The sequence below is a fragment of the Vigna unguiculata genome, chromosome 6 (assembly GCF_037176805.1).
Source record: "Vigna unguiculata cultivar grain cowpea cultivar isolate G323 ecotype 2 chromosome 6, ASM3717680v1, whole genome shotgun sequence".
Classification (NCBI taxonomy): domain Eukaryota; kingdom Viridiplantae; phylum Streptophyta; class Magnoliopsida; order Fabales; family Fabaceae; genus Vigna; species Vigna unguiculata.
In genome coordinates, this window is record NC_140797.1 from 30,865,257 (window position 1) to 30,883,957 (window position 18,701).

At 30.0% G+C, this 18,701-nt stretch overlaps 1 long non-coding RNA gene and 1 pseudogene across 3 annotated transcripts; one reads left to right on the plus strand and one right to left on the minus strand.

Annotated features, from left to right (window-relative positions):
• The first annotated feature begins 9,800 nt into the window (after nt 1-9,800).
• LOC146885778 (uncharacterized) lies at nt 9,801-15,670 on the plus strand. 3 transcript variants are annotated; one of them, XR_014995974.1, is made up of 7 exons: nt 9,801-10,107; nt 10,341-10,433; nt 12,162-12,237; nt 13,635-13,686; nt 14,845-14,926; nt 15,094-15,153; nt 15,486-15,670. It is a non-coding gene; the product is annotated as an uncharacterized LOC146885778 (long non-coding RNA). The 3 variants fall into 3 exon arrangements; XR_014995975.1 differs by having other exon boundaries at nt 9,806-10,107; nt 10,344-10,433; nt 14,848-14,926; XR_014995973.1 differs by having other exon boundaries at nt 9,813-10,107; nt 10,344-10,433.
• LOC114188462 (CASP-like protein 2A2 pseudogene) lies at nt 12,317-13,465 on the minus strand (annotated as a pseudogene).
• Nucleotides 15,671-18,701: the final 3,031 nt, after the last annotated feature.

The window sequence follows — 18,701 nt, forward strand, 5'->3', positions numbered from 1 at the left end:
CAACATCTGATCCATATAATCATGGACGAGGTCAAGACCATAATAATAATCGTGGTCGTAATTTTGGCCGTGGTCGTAGCCATGGTCGTGGTCGTGGTCGTGCTATTAATCATGGTCGTGGACATGGTTATAAAGGAAATTTTCAAAGAGAAACTTCATCAACAGAAGTGGAACAAGAATGCGAAAAAGGAAAAAGAAAGGGGTGAAAATAATGGCAAAAAGGCTGAAAATATATGTTACCGTTGTGGTAGTAAAGGTCATTGGACCCGTGCCTGTTATACACCAAAGCATCTTGTTGAACTCTACCAAGAATCACTTAAAAAGAAGAATGTAGAAACACACTTTGCTTATGAAGATGGTGATTCTGATTATGATCATATGGATACTACTCATCTTGATATTGGTGATTTCTTTTCTAAACCCGATGGAAGCATTGATCACCTTATTGGTGATGGGAGTGTTAGAAAATAGTTTTATTTTATGATTAATTTTTAAGACAATGTTTTATATTTAATTCATGTTGCTTTTATATGTACAAGTTTTTATGTTTTTATGAATAAAATCCTCTATTTTATTTTTTTTTTCTTTCTCTCCTCTTACAAAGTAATCTCTAATATTGATATTTATGTTTATATGAAGAATGAATATTGGCATTAACACCAATGATGAGGATCTGTGCCTTGCTGATAGTGCAACAACTCATACAATTCTCAAGAGTAATAAATTTTTCTCTACTTTGGTAATGCGAGAAGTCAATGTTAGTACTATTTCTGGTACTACAAATATAATTGAAGGCTCTGGAAGAGCTACAGTACTTCTGCCAAGAGGTACAAGATTGCATATTAAAAATGCATTTTATTCTCCTAAGTCCAATAGAAACTTATTAAGTTTCAAGGATATTCGTCTAAATGGATATCATATTGAGACAAATAATGAAGGAGATGTTGAATATCTTTATATCACTCAAATTGAGTCAAATAAAAAATGTGTATTGGAGAAATTATCAGCCTTCTCTTATGGCTTGTACTACACATATATTAATGCGATTGAGACGCATGTTATTGTAAGCCAGAAGCTTACAAATAAGAATGAATTTCTTGTTTGGCATGATCGGTTGGGTCATCCTGGATATATCATGATGCGAAAAATAGCTGAAAACTCATGTGGACATCCACTTAAAAGTCAAAAGCTTCTTCAGTCCAATGATTTCTCATGTACTGCATGTTCGCAGGGAAAATTGATAATAAGACCATCACCAGAAAAAATTAGAAATGAGTCAATCTCATTTTTAGAACGAATACAAGGTGATATTTGTGGTCCAATACACCCACCATGTGGATCATTTAGATATTTCATGGTATTAATTGATGCGTCCACTAGATGGTCACATATTTGTTTACTATCAACTCGAAATCAAGCATTTGCTAAGTTATTAGCACAATTGATCAAGTTAAGAGCCCACTTCCCAGATTATCCAATTAAGAAAATTCGTCTTGATAATGCTGGTGAATTTACATCTCATGCTTTTAATGAGTATTGTATGTCAATTGGAATTGAAGTTGAACATCCAGTAGCACATGTTCATACTCAAAATGGACTTGCAGAATCATTGATAAAACGTCTAAAATTGATTGCACGACCTTTACTTATGAAAGCTAATCTTCCAATGACTACTTGGGGATATGCAATTCTGCATGCTGCAGTATTGATTCGCATCAGACCAACAAGTTATCACAAATACTCTCCTTTACAGTTGGTTTTTGGTCAACAACCAAATATTTCTCATTTAAGAATTTTTGGGTGTGCTGTATATGTCCCAATTTCCCCACCAAAAAGGACTATGATGGGTCCTCAAAGACGTTTGGGAATATATGTTGGATATGATTCTCCATCGATAATAAAATATCTTGAACCATCAACAGGTGACTTATTTACAGCTCGATTTGCTGATAGTCATTTTGATGAATCAATTTTTCCAACGTTAGGGGGAGAAAGAAAGAAACTGGAAAAAGATATTGGTTGGAATGAATTATCATTATCTCATCTTGATCCTCGTACAAAAGAGTGTGAACTAGAAGTTCAACGGATAATTCATTTACAAAAATTGGCCAACCAATTACCAGATGCTTTTACTGACACAAAAAGGGTAACTAAGTCGCATATACCCGCTGCTAATACTCCAATCAGAATTGATATTCCTGTTGGACAATCTAATATAGCAAATGAATCTCAAACACGCCTAAAGCGTGGTAGGCCTTTGGGTTCCAAAGATAAAAATCCTCGTGTGAGAAAAAGGGAAAAAAGGCAAGATGGCCTAATCGAGGGGGTAAAAGTCCCAAAAGATTCTTTTGACATAATCAATGATTCGGTTCCAGAAGAACCTCAGGTACCTGAAATTGTTGAAAATGATGAGATCTCAATAAATTATGTCATGAATCATAAAATATGGAATCGAAATAAAGTCAATATTGACGAGGTTTTTGCATATAATGTAGCAAAGGATGTCATAAGTGACAATGATGATCAAGAACCAATGACAATTGAAGATTGTCGGCAAAGAAATGATTGGCCAAAATGGAAAGATGCAATCCAAGCAGAATTAGATTCGCTTGCTAAACGAAAGGTTTTTGGACCTGTAGTTCGCACACCTGAGGGTGTAAAACCTATTGGGTACAGATGGGTTTTTGTACAAAAACGAAATGAGAATGGTGAAATTGTTAGATACAAAGCACGGTTAGTTGCTCAAGGTTTTTCACAAAGACCTGGTATTGATTTTGAGGAGACATATTCTCCAGTATTGGATGCAACAACATTTAGATATTTAATTAGCCTTGTTGCACAAGAAGGTTTGAATTTGCACCTCATGGATGTTGTTACAGCCTATTTGTATGGCTCTTTGGAAAATGATATTTATATGAAACTCCCTGAAGGATTTAATGTGCCCAACAAAGCAAATTCTAAAAAGGATTATTCAATAAAATTGAATAAGTCCCTTTATGGATTGAAACAATCAGGACGTATGTGGTATAACCGTCTAAGTGAGTACTTATTAAAGGAAGGGTATAAAAATGACCCTATTTGTCCTTGTATTTATATGAAAAGATCCGAGAATGAATTTGCCATAATTGCTGTTTATGTAGATGACATAAACATAGTTGGAACTCCTAATGAGCTCACAAAGGCAATTGATTGTTTAAAGAAAGAATTTGAGATGAAGGATCTTGGAAGGACAAAGTTTTGTTTGGGATTACAAATTGAGTATTTAAACAAAGGTGTTCTTGTACATCAAGAAGCTTATATAACGAAAGTGCTTAAAAAGTTCTATATGGACAAATCACATTCACTATGCACTCCAATGGTGGTGAGGTCATTAGATGTTGATAAAGACCCTTTTAGACCTCAAGAAAAAGATGAAGAACTACTTGGTCCTGAAGTACCATATCTTAGTGCTATAGGAGCACTAATGTATCTTGCTAATTATACTCGACCCGATATAGCATTTGCTGTAAATTTGTTAGCAAGATATAGTTCTTCACCTACAAGAAGACATTGGAATGGAGTAAAACAAATACTCCGTTACCTTAAAGGCACTATGAATATGGGCTTGTTTTACCCAAATGATTCAAAATTAGATCTAATGGGTTATGCAGATGCAGGTTATTTATCAGATCCTCATAATGGTCGATCACAAACAGGATATTTGTTCACATGTGGTGGCACAGCGATTTCATGGCGATCTGTGAAACAAACAATAACAGCAACATCGTCAAATCATGCAGAAATTTTAGCATTACATGAGGCAAGTCGTGAATGTGTTTGGTTAAGGTCTATAATTCAACATGTGCGACAAACTTGTGGTTTATCCTTGGGAAAAATGAAACCAACAACGATATATGAAGACAATAGTGCATGCATTGCTCAATTGAAAGAAGGATATATTAAAGGAGACAGAACAAAACATATTCTTCCAAAATTCTTTTCACTCATGATCTTCAAAGAAATGGTGATGTAGAGATCCAAAAGATTCGCTCATGTGAAAATCTAGCAGATTTATTTACAAAGTCTTTGCCAAGGAGAACTTTTGAGCAATTGGTTCATAGGATTGGACTCCGCCATCTTAATGATGTAAGTTTACATGAGGGGGAGAAATTAGAAGATGCAAAGAACAATATTATATAGAATGATGTACTCTTTTTCCTTCACTAGGTTTTTATCCCAAAGGGTTTTTCCTAGTAAGGTTTTAACGAGGCACATTCTTTTATCAATGGACACCCAAGGGGGAGTGTTATGAATTAATGGTCGTCCATTGATTTATACAATTACTCATATGATTGATAATCATATTATTCATTACTCTTTATGATGTAATATTTTGTATTTACTATTTGATTTTATATCCTTTCTGGGTTACCATATTGTACCTATAAATAGGACTCGTCCTATCAGTAATGAGACACACATAAAAACAGAAGTTGCTCCCTACTCTCTCATTCTCTATTCTTCCTCTCCTTTGTCTCTCTTATTACCTTTATTTTATAACATGGTTAAAATAATTAAATATACGCATTTCGAAGGATGAAAGACTAATTGGTCCAAAGTTTCGAAAAAGAACTAATTTCAATTTTCACATAAAGTTAAGAGAGAAAAATTATTATTTAATCCTTATAAAAATTTCATTTTCACATTGAAAAGACCACATTTTCACAAAGACCAAAATTCTACACAATTTTAATTACATTCATATGAAAAATATAAGGTACTCCTATATTGACTATAAGATATATACATATTTCTTCATATGGTTATGTTAGTTATAAAGTTATTAAGTTACCTTCTTTTACAATTTTTATCCTTGTATTGAGAATAAAATAAGTTATATTCCCATAAAAAAAGTGAAATTACTTTATAACCTTTATTTTCTTTATTTTAATCAATTAAATATTTAAAAATTAATAAACATATTTTAAACATGTTTAAAAATCACCTCATAATATTAAATATTTGATAATATTATGTTTCATTTACCATAATTTTTTATTATTTTATAAAAAATAATTAAAATTAATATTGAAGTAATAAGAAAATAGGTCTGGATATGAGTATGAGATTATACCCGTTACTTGTAAGGATGAGGATTGGACACAACTTTAACATGCGTTGGGTATGAATATGGGATGAAAATGAATTTTTCTACAGAAATGAGTACGCGATAGCGAAACTAATCCTCACCCTTTTACCATCCTTTATAGATTTTAATTTTTAACAACCGAAGTACATAGTTGGATGTGCTTTGATCACATGAATAATCAAAATATATAAATTTACGAAAATTTCAAAATTGTTACTGTAATTTTATATACTTTGTTTATTTTAAAATCGAAACATATAACCAAAAAGTTAAAAATCAAAGTTGTTATTGCAATTTTATATACTTCCTTTACTTTAAAATCGATATAATTATATCACCAAATTAAAAAGTCAATATTTTACTGTAGGAGTTGGAAATGTTTTAGGAGTTAATCTAACTTACATTAGGAAAACAAATTTACACTTTAAAATTATTTAATGAACTTTTAAAAACTGCGCATGCAACAAACTGCTAGACAAGTACTTTTGTATGAGTTTCTTGAAATTGGACTCATTCATTCAAAAAATAATGAAAATAGCTTAAAAAACAAATGCAAAAATCAAAACAATTTATGTCATTATGTCACATCAAGTAATATAAACAAGGAATTAAAATTCTAATGAATATAACTTTTAAAAGAAAATTGGGGTTGAATTTGTCCATGCTCATAGTCTCCTCTTTCTAACGTCACGTTTAATAGATTTCAACTTAAATAAAATAATTATTTTAAATTGCTCTTCTAAAATTCTTACTAAGATATTTGTTCAAAAATTTAGTGTATGCAACTTTGGTGGTAGTATAAACTTATTTTGCCTCATGATTTTTTCTCAATCAGCCAATATTTCTTTCATCTATTCTCTTTTCTATCATTAATTATTTGGGTTTTCAATGGAGGGTTTACTATGAACTTATAAAAATGCAAAGTTATGGAAGGAGAGTGAGAAGCTAAATTTTTAAGATAAATATAAATAATAGATAAAAAATAAAAATCTATATAAATAAGTTATGGATTTTCTTCTTTATTTCATTACAAAAATCTATTTGTTATTTACTTCAATTTCGCTAAATTATTTTTAAATTTTAAAGATGATAACAATATTATTGTATTGACAAAATACAATTGTGAGAAGTATTCAATTAAATTCTTGATCTATGTAAGTATTTCATTTCCCGGTAAAGATTCAATGTTTTCTTTTTCTTTTTCTCTTTGGAATGTTGTACAGGAGAAATATAATATAGGTTTATACTTGGAACTTATAAGCTCAGTTCACCTTCTAGGAAAATATAAATGTAAGATTTTCAAGTATGCAAGATAAGGAAAGTTAATTATCAAATATATTTAAAGATTAAATATATTTTTACTCCTTTTATTTTTAATAAAAAATAGAATTAATCTCTCTTTAAAATTTTGGTATAATTTGACGTGAATTTGATTATTTTTTAATTAAACTTTTTTAGATTTATTTAATGTTTCAAATACATTTCATGATAGTATTTGGGTTGCTTTCAGCGTTTTATACATTTTTGGTTCAATATTAACTAAGAAATGCTTTTAAAAGGTCGAATAAACTAAAGAAAATCTAGTTAAAAGTACTACATTCACGTTGTTCTAAAGTTGGAAGGTTAAATTAAGTTAAAATTTTGAAAATAGATTAATTTTAGTTTTTACTAAAAGTTAAGACTAAAAACATATTTAAGCTTATATTTAATAAGATATTGATTGAATAGTTGAAGGGTGTGAAATATATTATTTTTATAAAAGTATACGTCTTGATGTATGTGATTATGCAACATATATGTATAAAATTGTATTTTTTTCAATAGTTTTTTTTTTTATAATAAAAGAAGATGACATTTTCATAATAGGTGATGGAATTAATAAATTTGGATGATTAAAGAGAGTTTGGGCGAAAAATAAAGTTACATGATTTGTGGATAATCTCGCTAAGTAGATATAACTCTTTGTGAGATTAGTAATCTTTCACTGTATTTTTTTTAATAAAAAAAAAACAAATATATTGAATAAGAACAATTGGGTTGTCCCAACCCATACCTTTCACTGTATAGAATAACCTTGAAATATTCCCTCCTAATGAACTAGTTTTTAAGTTTGATGATGACAAAAAAATTCGTATAAATATATATTTAGGAATAAAATCTATAATAGATATTAAATATATATTTTGAATGGATTTTCACAAGTAGTAATGCATATGAATATTTTAATCATTGGCATCTTAAAACATGGTGTTGGTGCAGAATCATTATACACAACCTGCTATCCATGGTTGGTCATTTTTATTTGATTTTTTTTTTCAAATCAAGTAACAAAAGAATAGTTGTTAAAAAAAAGTTAATCAATTAATACATATTATTTAAAATTTGATTTTATCTATTATTTTGCTTATTTATACTTGTGAAATTAAAATTGTTTTTGAATTTTTTTAAATTTATATTTTATGATACAATACTATTCATTTGAATTTTTTTTATAGAAATATTAAACTTATTTGTACTAATATTTTGTTATATAATATTATTTGGACTATAAGTTGATATTAAGTTTAGTTTGAATTTTTATTTTAAAGAATGATTTTTAAATGATCTTTGTAGGTATTTATGATAAAATCAGGAATAATTTTTGTGGGAGTACCGACAGATATTAAGAAAGCTAAACAAGATAATTTTCTTTCAATTGATAGCGCGTAAATAATATTTATATCTATGACTACCATCATTATCTCTAGTTCTAATATAGACAGATATCAATTATTTAATAATTATAAAAACATGTAATTATCACAATATTTTTTATATTGGTCTTTTGTACCTCCATGTAAACTATCTATCGAGAAATTTTATTTTAAATTCACACTTTCAGTTTCAGTGTTACAAGTTGGAAAGATTTCATTCTATTCAATAAAATTATTTAAAAAAGAAAATACTTAATTCAATTTTGTTTCAAGTGACCATTTTTCAATGAAAGAAAGTTACAAAAAAAGAAAACTCTCCTAATGTATTATTTTTCACTCAGATTTCACTTCAACTTTTAATTTTATCACAAATTTTGTTTTCTTCTAATAATGTTGTGACAATATCAATAACGTCACATCAATATTGACATGATAATATGCGTGATATTAATGTGGATGGATACAGTGATATTGGTATGATACAAGTTTGATGGTGCAGTGTTAGAAGACAAAATTTGGAAACTGAGAGACAAAATGTACATAAATAAGAGAAAGAAAAAATAATAATAAATTAGGAACAAACAGGTAATCTAACTCTAATTTATTATTTACTGTAAAACAATATTTTACTAGATAAACAAACATCACTTTGTTTAAAGTGAAGTTACAGATAAAGTGTGTATCTTCACATAATTATCCACTATAAAAAATATTAAAGTTGACGGAATTTTATAGATAGATATATTTTTATTAATAAATTTTATTGTCGGTAATACATGTTTTAATGTTTTAATTATTGATAGAAAAATTTGTCGATAAAATCTAGTACTAATTTAGACTAAAATTATCAACAAAAATATCTATTAGTAAAATCTGTCGATATTTACATAAAATTTAAAAAATTTTTAACTAACATATCAATCCGTTGATAAAAGGAGTGAAAAATTTTTCACCAAAAACTCACCTTAAGAGACTGTATTAGAAATAGAAGAGAAAAAGAGATGAAGAAGAAGAAAAAGAAGAAAAATAAGAATGAAGAGGAAGAGGAAGAGGAAGAGGAAAAGAAGGAGGACATGTTGAAGGCGCAGCGGTGACAAGGTGGTGGCACAACGACAATGCGGTGATTGTGTGACAGTGGTGCAATGGAGACATGATGGTGGCACGATGGGGGTGATTAAAGAGAAAGAGAAAAGAAGGAAATGGAAAAAGAGAAGGAAGAGGAGGAACCGACAACGGCTGCGACGACGACTACTATGGCGATGCTTGTGGCAGCGATGAATTTTTTGAGATGGAGTGGAAGAGGTTCTGGAAGAAAAAAAAGGAAAGATAAACGCTAAAGGAAAAAACAGGAAAGAGGGAGGAGGAAGAAGATGAACTAGTGCGCGCTATTTATCGATGGATTTTTCGATCGGTTAATATCGACAAATCAAAATTTTTATCAGTAAATTTACCGGCAAAAGTCAATAATCCGTTGGTAACTTTAGTTTATCGACAAATTTTAATTATTATCGACGAGTTTTGACAGTCAGTAATATTAATTTTTCTTATAGTGATATATGGTCCCAAACTAGCACCAAGGTGGTCTACTTTTCTAAATTTAGTTGAACTTTGATTTAAATGATATTTCAATATAAGGGTGGTAAGGTTTCTTAAACTTTTTATAAAATTGTTTAAAATCTACTTTGATTAATTTCTTTTCTTAAATCTTGGATGTTTTAGTCCATGATTGACCGTACATCACAGAACAAGAACATCTAAAGAAGTAAGAGATAGAAAAAAAGATACACAAGATTTTATAGTGATTTCTATGACTAGTTTGAATTCAAAGAATTTGAGCTGAATTTTTTCATTAAATGTTGAAATTTAAATATTACAAACACTACACATGCAACGCAATCTCTCAAGAAAGACGCACTCCTAGAAAATCTATTTAGAATGCAAACTAGTGTAGAACTCCGCTACACGCTGACACCATACACTCACTACAAAAATATAACATTTTGGACTTATCATAACCTCTAATAAAATATACACATTGCCCCCTTTAACTACCTGGGGTTTTTCTAACCAAGGGAACGCCTCTTTATTTTTCTCCTTTTTCGTAATTTTGAATTACTTAACTCGTACATGTTACCCTTTCCTCCTCTCTTTCTTTTTCTTTGTTTTACCCTAGTAGTAAGAAAATAAACCCTTCTCGTGCGTGCCTCAACTATGTCTCCACTGAGCCTCCACTGTGCCTCCACCGTGCCTCCACTGTGGCTTCACCGTTTTTGCTTGAAGTTTAAGGTAATGAAGATCGTTATCTTGGTTTCAATTTCATCTCCTTACTTTTTATTGCTCTTTCTCTTTCGATTTCATCTCCTATTTTCTATTTCGTCTCATTTCAATTTCGATTTCGTTCCCTACATCATTGCTTTTGATTTCATTTTCTTGTGTCCTTGCTTTCGATTTCGTTTTCCTCTTCAATTTCATCTCTCTTACTCATGCCCTAACTCACTGATTATTTTTCCACCATCAAGTAGTAGCTCTACAGTGCCATAGCCACCGCAATCGGAGCGTGATTCCACAACCACTACAACCATTGTAACAGTGTGATCCCTAGTTCTATTCAGGTGCTCCTCTTTGCTCTTTGCAGCTTCATCTTTGATTTTGTACTCTTAGATTTTGTTCTTATATGTTAACCATGTTTTCCAATGGTACTAATCAAGTTTCTCAAATTTTTGTGAATTCGAGAGTGAACCAAAAACTGTTTAGAAAAATTATAGTAATCATTGCATTTGAGTAGAATTTAGTAACTATGTTATAAGAGAAGTGTGGACCATAGAAAAAGGTTATCAGAGATCCTGAAACGAACATATGAACTAAAAAAAGATCTTTGTTTCCTTCAAAACTATAGCCTTCAAAGGTTTCAAAATGCCTTTCTCGTGGGATTCTCCCTGAAAGAGAGTTGTGTGTGATAAATCTAATTTGCCTAGATCATCAATTTGAGAAAAAGAAAAAGGAATTCCCCCACTGATACGATTTCTTGATAAGTCAAGGGACTCCAGTGAACTTAAATTTCCTATCTCTAAAGGAATTTCTCCGCTTAGATAATTTCGGGATAAATTTAGACAAACCAGACCAGCCAAATATCCAATCTCTTTTGGTATTTCACCTGTTAAATTATTACTTGAAAGATCAATGCTCTTATGTTGTAACTCTGGATCCGAAAACCACAGTTCCACACCTTTCCACATACATGTTATGTTAAGTGTATATCATACTTGGATGGAAAAGAATGATAAGGTTCATGGTAAGTAAGATTGATAAAGCAATATATCTGATTTAGAATTGGACCTCTATTGATGATCTTTTCAGACATTACTGTCAAATTCTTTAAGCATCTTGGAATATCACTCGATTAGAAATTCCTTGAAAAACTAAGTTCAATTACATAGATATTGCATACTGTCATTTGAAGACAACATAGCACAAAGGTTTATGCTATGTTTCAGGATTTCAACTCCAGCTTACAGTAACAATGAGAATCTGAAATGCATTGAAGAGCTTGTTGATATTTCACATGCCGAAAGAAATTTATTTTTGCTTATAATGGAATATTCTATATGTCTTCTTTTGAATATTAATTAAATTTTGGAATAGCCCTTTGGCTGCAATTTGGCCATCAATTTTCCTAAGCAATGAACACCCTGCTTGTGGTAGCTTCTTTTCATCAATTCAAATTTTTATTTAATAGTTTGTGTTCACACCAAAATAATGTGGAGTGGGGCACTTCTTGGCCCTTCAAATTGGATAGCATCTGGTGTGAACGAACTTTCATGTTCCAAATTGCCCTAACGAAACATAACAATTTCATAAATTGCGTAGTTGCAGCAATGTACTTCAGTGAATCAGTCATTAATAATTAAGATTTTTCCTTCTTAAAGTGTTTGAACAATTTGGTTTTATTCTGCTTTTGTCTCAGGTCGCGTTTCATGATGATTCCTTGTTTATTAATTTGGTTTGTATTTGGAAACTTGTTCAAGAGAGAGAGAGAAAGAAAAACGTCAATTTTGCTAAAAAATGTAGAAGCTATAACTAGCTGCATCCAGATGTGAAGATTTGCATGCAAAATATGGAACCAAACATGAAGCATTAATACACATACATATTCCTTCACAAAAATTTTGGTTGTTCTGTTTCATTCAGGACCAGAAATCCCACCATTGGTAATCACTGGTCGTTTGGCCTAAGAGACCATCGGATAAATAGTTTACCTATTCTTTTTTTTAGTCCTAAAATAAGAGTTGTTGATAATCTTTATAAATTTACAAATTCAAAATTCTGTGAGTTATATGCAGGAAGCACAAGAGGATTTCTTTAAAATCTTTAGAAAAAGCTCGCAAAGCCTTTGGCACTGAAGAGGATCTTCTTTTGGTACGCATCTTATACGTCATTACATTATTAATTGGAAGCAATTAAGCATACACATACATGAACACATTGTTATACATAAGGGGTTAGTCAGCCAGGGAAAGTAGCAACCTCAATGGGTGCAATTGGTCTGCATGCTGCTGGTGCATCATACTTGGTGAACAGCTTGTAAGAGGAAATAAGAGAAAGCAACACATAGCAAAACACTGCCACAAATGTGATAACAATTGATGCTGTCACCTTGTTACAGAATCGACCAAATGATCCACAGGCTGAGCTCCATGTTGTGGTAGTGTTTCCATTCTCTGCTAGGTACAAAACCTCAGTTGACACTACTCCAGCAGCTAGAACTATGTATGTTAGCACCTAACAATGCAAATTGGACAAATTTTCAATATATGCATCATTAGCATTAACATTAACATCATAAGTCAAGCCAAAGGTAAAGACATGTCAAATCTAGTCAATGATCAAGACAAATCAATTCAAGTCAAAGGTCAAAACGGTTAGTCTAAATTAAAGGTCGAGATTGATCGGTCCAATACAAGGCTTCGTTGAAGGTCAATTCTGACTGAATTGAAAGTTCAAGATGGATTTGCCCAAACCGAAGGTCAAAATAGGACAAAGTGGCAAAACATGTCAATGGAATTATCCAAAGCATGCCAGAAGATAAAGTGGGTGTTTGGTTTAACTGCTCATTTGCTAGTTCTGATTATATAAGAGACATAATATTTAAAAACTAAAATTTGATTCTGGTTTAGGCTACAAAAATTGCTTTTTCATAAGTGTGAACATCATTTTGAAGGCTTAAATTTAATCCTTATCTGTACCTTTTTAGTCCAAATAGATTTACAGACTTGAATTACCGGTGCCACTTAAACCAAAGCAATGCTGAGAATATTTACAGAAGTTGAAAGAGTGTCAAATAACAGCACCATTGTTGATAAAGCCACGACCACAATCAAATCCTTTGTTATTGTGGCGGCAGAGATATTCCATCTAGTTCTGTTTAATCATCATTATTTGGAGCATTTATAATCTCTTTAATTAGGTAGCTATATAACACCTTATTGCAAGAAGAAATTAAGAATGAGTGAGATGTGATGACCTAATCAAGCAAAAAGAAAGTCCAAGCTCGAGGCATAGTGGAAGGGCGTGGCATAGCAGCAATAACAGCTAAAAATAGAGAGTAACCTGCACAAATGCCATTGGCATGCACCAGATACCTGCAACATCAAACACCCATCAACCAATATAAATCTTTCTCATCCTTTTCCTATATATTCTGATTCAGATCTAAAAAATTCACATTATACGTCAAATAATCATCTTTCACGAAGCTATTTGATAACTAATATTGGCTAATTATATGCATATGCTTGACAATATTTAAAATGCAGGTAATGCATTTTTATAGTTGGAGGACGTTGCCAAAAAATGCAGGTACAAAAGGTAATTAATTCCACAAATATTATTAGTGCATTTATAGTTTTCTTTTCTAGGTACCTTTTTGTTGAGTGTGACCTTCCAGCTATAATTATTGTACAAGAGTCTAATTTGAGCCATGGATTGAATAACGTTTTCTCTTACTGCCATTTACACTTTTCGATTGTAAAGGATTTTTAGAATTTGGCAAGAGTTACAAGTTAAAGTGGATTAACTATTTGAGAGCTGATCTAAAGAGAGGGGACATTTGTGTCGAGAAAGAAAAGACCATTGTTAAGTTTCATGCTTTGTTAGGCAACATGTTAGTTTCCAGATATTTCTTCTGCTCATTCATTTCTCAGATTAATTCAATCTGTTCGATTTGCCCATTTACAATGTTGCATCCTTTAAATTTCTCAATAACTAAATAAATAAAGATCAGAATGAAAGATAGATTAAGTATCAGCTTCAGTAAAATTTAAAATTCATAAAACTCCTACTTTAAACATTATAAATGTTTCTTAACCATTTCTTGTTCATACATCTTTATCATTCAATAGACAAAATGTATATTTAAGCACAAAAGCACCTCAAACTAATGCATGTCAGTCTTATTAACAGAAATTTTATGAATATCGCTCTATTCTTTTTTACTTTTTTTTCATTTGCATAATTACACAAACTTGATATTAAATTTACTAAATCAACGAAATAGAGTCTTAGTTGAAAAGAGAATAATGAGAAAGAGACTCTGACCATAATTCTTGAAGAAATTGTTTTCATTAAGCTTAAGTTTTTTATAAGAATTAATGTCTTGTTTATATGAAATGAGAAAAGAGAAAAAGAGACCTTGAGAGAAATTATTATAAAAGTTGTTTTCATTTGTTTAATTTAAGCAAACTTTATTTAAAACAATTTACCTAATCAGCGCATTAATTCTTGGTTCAACTGGAAGGAGATAAAGGGGAAAAAAAGAGACTTGGATAACAATTCTTGTAAAATTATGTAAAAAGAGAAAAACTAGGGTATGTTCCCCACAAAGCATCCAAATATCTGCTACTGTTAGTTCTCTCACAAATATTTACTTCCTTTTCGTTTTAATTATTCTTTGTTTAGTTTTCGAATGTGAACTTTGATTTGTTTTCGGTGAGGTGGTAGGCTATAACTTTTTTTTTTTCTTTCTAGAAGTTAGGAATCAAAAGTACAGGAGAAGGGGATTGCAACAAATTTTCTCTCCTGAACAAAAATAGTGGATGCTAAAGTCAAAGTGAGTAAGTTGTTAAAATGCTGACATTTTATGATAAGCAATCTGATGCATGATAATCCAACATAGTGCGAATTGATTGCACGGTATATGTACTTGATTCCAATTATGAAGAAATTGTCAAGAATTTTAATGTTTTATACTGAGAAAAACTCATGCTTAATTGATAGATTGCGTGGGTAGGGATTCCCACTGGTCCAGCTTGGCTTCCTACGTACATGCTTATCAAGGTACTGTTTAACTTGTTCAATTTTGAACTACTATTTCTTACTAGATAAGCTTCTTGCAGGATCAGCTTAAGCAAAAACCTGATCAAGCCGAACTAGTATTTGGCCAAGAATATCTTGTTTAATTGAGTTAGACTTGTACCTGTCTTATTTTTGTATTTATTACACTAAATAAGTATTGTGCTTAGTAGCAGTTGATTTCCTTAAATAGTCATATAATGAATGAAATATGACTGAAATTTTCTTTATTTCTCTACAAACATAACATTTTTTTCTTTTCATTTTAGTTGTTCGTTAAAGTTCAAGTTACCTCACTCTTTCTTTTTCATTTGCAGTCAGAGAAGCTCGACTATGAGAGGCTATGACCCACACATGCTTAATGGATTAATGATACTTTTTTTCTTAGGTTGTAAGAGAGTATATAATTCAAGAAAGTTTGGAAAGATCTTCAGCCAAGAACATGTAATCAAATAGGTTTGGACATGATTAATGATATACGAATTTTATTATTTACTTTGAACTTATAGACTACGTTTTTTGTTTTTATGAATGTTATATTTAGTTATAAACAAATATCTAAATATTATAATTTTTTTTATCATATGTTTTATGAATTTTATACATTCAAAAAGTATAATAAATAAAATTAAGGAAATTTGAAAAGTAAAAACATTAATAAATAATGAATTGCATTGCAGGGGTAAAAATGGACTTTTGATATTATTATACAGTATAAAAGATTTAAAACTACATACAAGGAAAAGGTACTACGGTTACAAAATCGAAATAAATACTAGGGTTCCAAAAGGTACTACGGTTACAAAATTGAAATAAATACTAGGGTTTCAAAATTGTCGGTAATCCGTTAACGACGCTGGTTTTTCTAGAGGAATAACAAACCGCTGGAAACTCTTTTAGCGGGAGTTAAAACCCCAGAAATGTTATAAATAACCTCTAGTAAAAATTGCTTTTGTTGTAGTAACTAGTGTATAAACAATCCAAAAGAGAAGTTTTGAAGTGTATAACCCTTGACAAATGATTCAATAAAGATTGAGTACGTAAAAATACAAGGATAAAATCATTTTTAAGGTTTTCGAAATGATTTTTTAATGATTGAAAGCGTTTGTACTTGATTTATTTTGAAGATAGAAGATATATAATCGATTTTATCGATGGTTCTAGGAACCAACAAAGAACAATAATTAATTCTCGTTGAGATAATTGATTAAAGGTCTATGGTGAGGGTTTTTTAAAATGGATGGAAATAATCAATTATTTCAAGTGAGTAATCATATTAAATATAATTAATTATCTGTGTTACGAGACAATTTCTTCAAATGTCTCAAGACAATCAACTATGTTTTAATATAATAATTAAGTTGTTCTAATGGAAAGAAAAAAAAATCATGTTTATATGCTTTTTACAGACTCAATCTTTTACATTTTATGCAACATGCAAATGAAGCTCGTCCAGAAAAGAAAGAACAACCAATGTAGCTTACGTGTGTGCTTGTTTTATCATTTGGGAGCTCAAAGGCACATTCACTTTGTGTTGGAAGTCATATAATGATGTTTGATAATTTGTTTTTTTATTTTATTGAGCACTAAATGTGAGTTGCTTTCAAAAGCAACACCATGAAGATTACTCGTTGAATGAGATTTTTATTTCATTCAACCAAATGTAATTTTTTTAATTACAATCTAAACACACCCTACATCTATCAAAACCTTTTTCCCAATCTAGGAAGACAATAGTTCTCTCATAAGTTATCTTGCAACGCTATAAAAGTGTTCTTATTCATGATCTTCAAGTTTGCTATTCTTCTTCCTCGAAACAACCTTTGCTTCTTGTTTTTTTGTTATTTGTCTCATCAATGTTTGTCTTCTTTATTTTCATCGCATTTTCACTATAGCATTTTTTTACTTTAGACAAACGACTAAAAAGTATGGTCTCGCTACTAAAAATTTTATTTTTAGGATCATTTATGTGTGTGGTTTAATAACAGTTATAACCATCACTATTTTTATATCCGGCAGTTAATCAATCAACATAAATTTTAAAGTCATAAAAGTATCACAATATAACTATCAGAATAACCACCATTAAAATTATTAAAATTAATTTTGATCGGCTCTAAATTATTTTAAAAAAATATGTTCATTCAATATTTAGCATCAATTATAACCGAAAAAAAATCATATATATATTTTTTTAAAACATTCATCTAATATTTAACAACAGTTATAACTGTTAACAAAATCATATTTATTTAAAAAAACAAATCACTTAACATTTAGATGAATTTCTACAAATTACAACTTCAAAAAAACCGAGACAAAAAATTTCTACAAATCAACTTACATAACTAACTAATTGTATTTTATAAAAAAAATCATTCTTGTTTTAATTCATATAAGTAGTTCTAAAAGATATCTGAATAAAGCCTACATTGGACGAGACCAACCAGAAAAATCAAGAATCGCCACTGAGGATAAAGATGAAGATACCAGTTTAAGGGCATGGAGAGAAACTTGACAAAGATTTTTTCTTTTTTCTTTTTTTATTAAGTCACACAATGTACAAAATTCTTATAAGTCACATATGATATTGTTTATTTTTTATAAACAACACATTTTAGATATTACTTATTAAATTATAAATTTTAATGTTGTTTATTATTTATAGATAAAATATTCTTTTATGTTGCTTTAGACAATATTTTTTAAAATGTTGTCGTTCAGAAAAGTCATACATCTTTACGTGTTGTTTATTTTTTAAGAACACTTTTATAATGTGATGTCAAAAAATAAATATTAGACATTATAACACTTTTGAAAATATTTTTAAATTAATTTAGAATATAAATATACATTTAGATTGAAAGCTTTAAAATTACGATTATTCATGTAAATTCTTATGTTTTCTTCGTATATTATTAAATTATGTCACATTAATTATAACTTTTAGAATGTGACTAAGTCTCTTTATATCACAAATATAACTATTGCAGAATATGTAATATACATAATAATTAAATAAAATGAGTTCAAATAAATAATTATAAGCATTAAAACTAAATGTTAAAAGTGAGTATGATATATACAAAGACTAAAAGATAAAATATTACAACATTTGAATTTTAAAATCCAGAGGTTTCTAGAATCAGTCATTCCTTCATTTACTTTACAATACTATCTTGAGTATGAACCTGAAAAAAGTAAAATAAAAGTTGAATAAACTTTTCAAAATACGATTTAGTACGTAAATAAATGAGATAAATGCAAAATACCCAAACTATAACATTGAACAATTCCACTATGTACTAAAATATCACCGGTTCTTCTCCTGATGTACCCAGAACCTTCCCTTTGATATTCCCTTCAAAATCCTACCTCAACAGGTTTTCACTAGAACCACCAAAAGTCACCCATATAACCCAAGCTTCACACTGTTCAACATCACAACAACCATTACTTCATCGCAACATGAGTATTTTAAAATTGATACAAAATATAAGGAAACATTTATTACTACTATAATTTATTGGTCA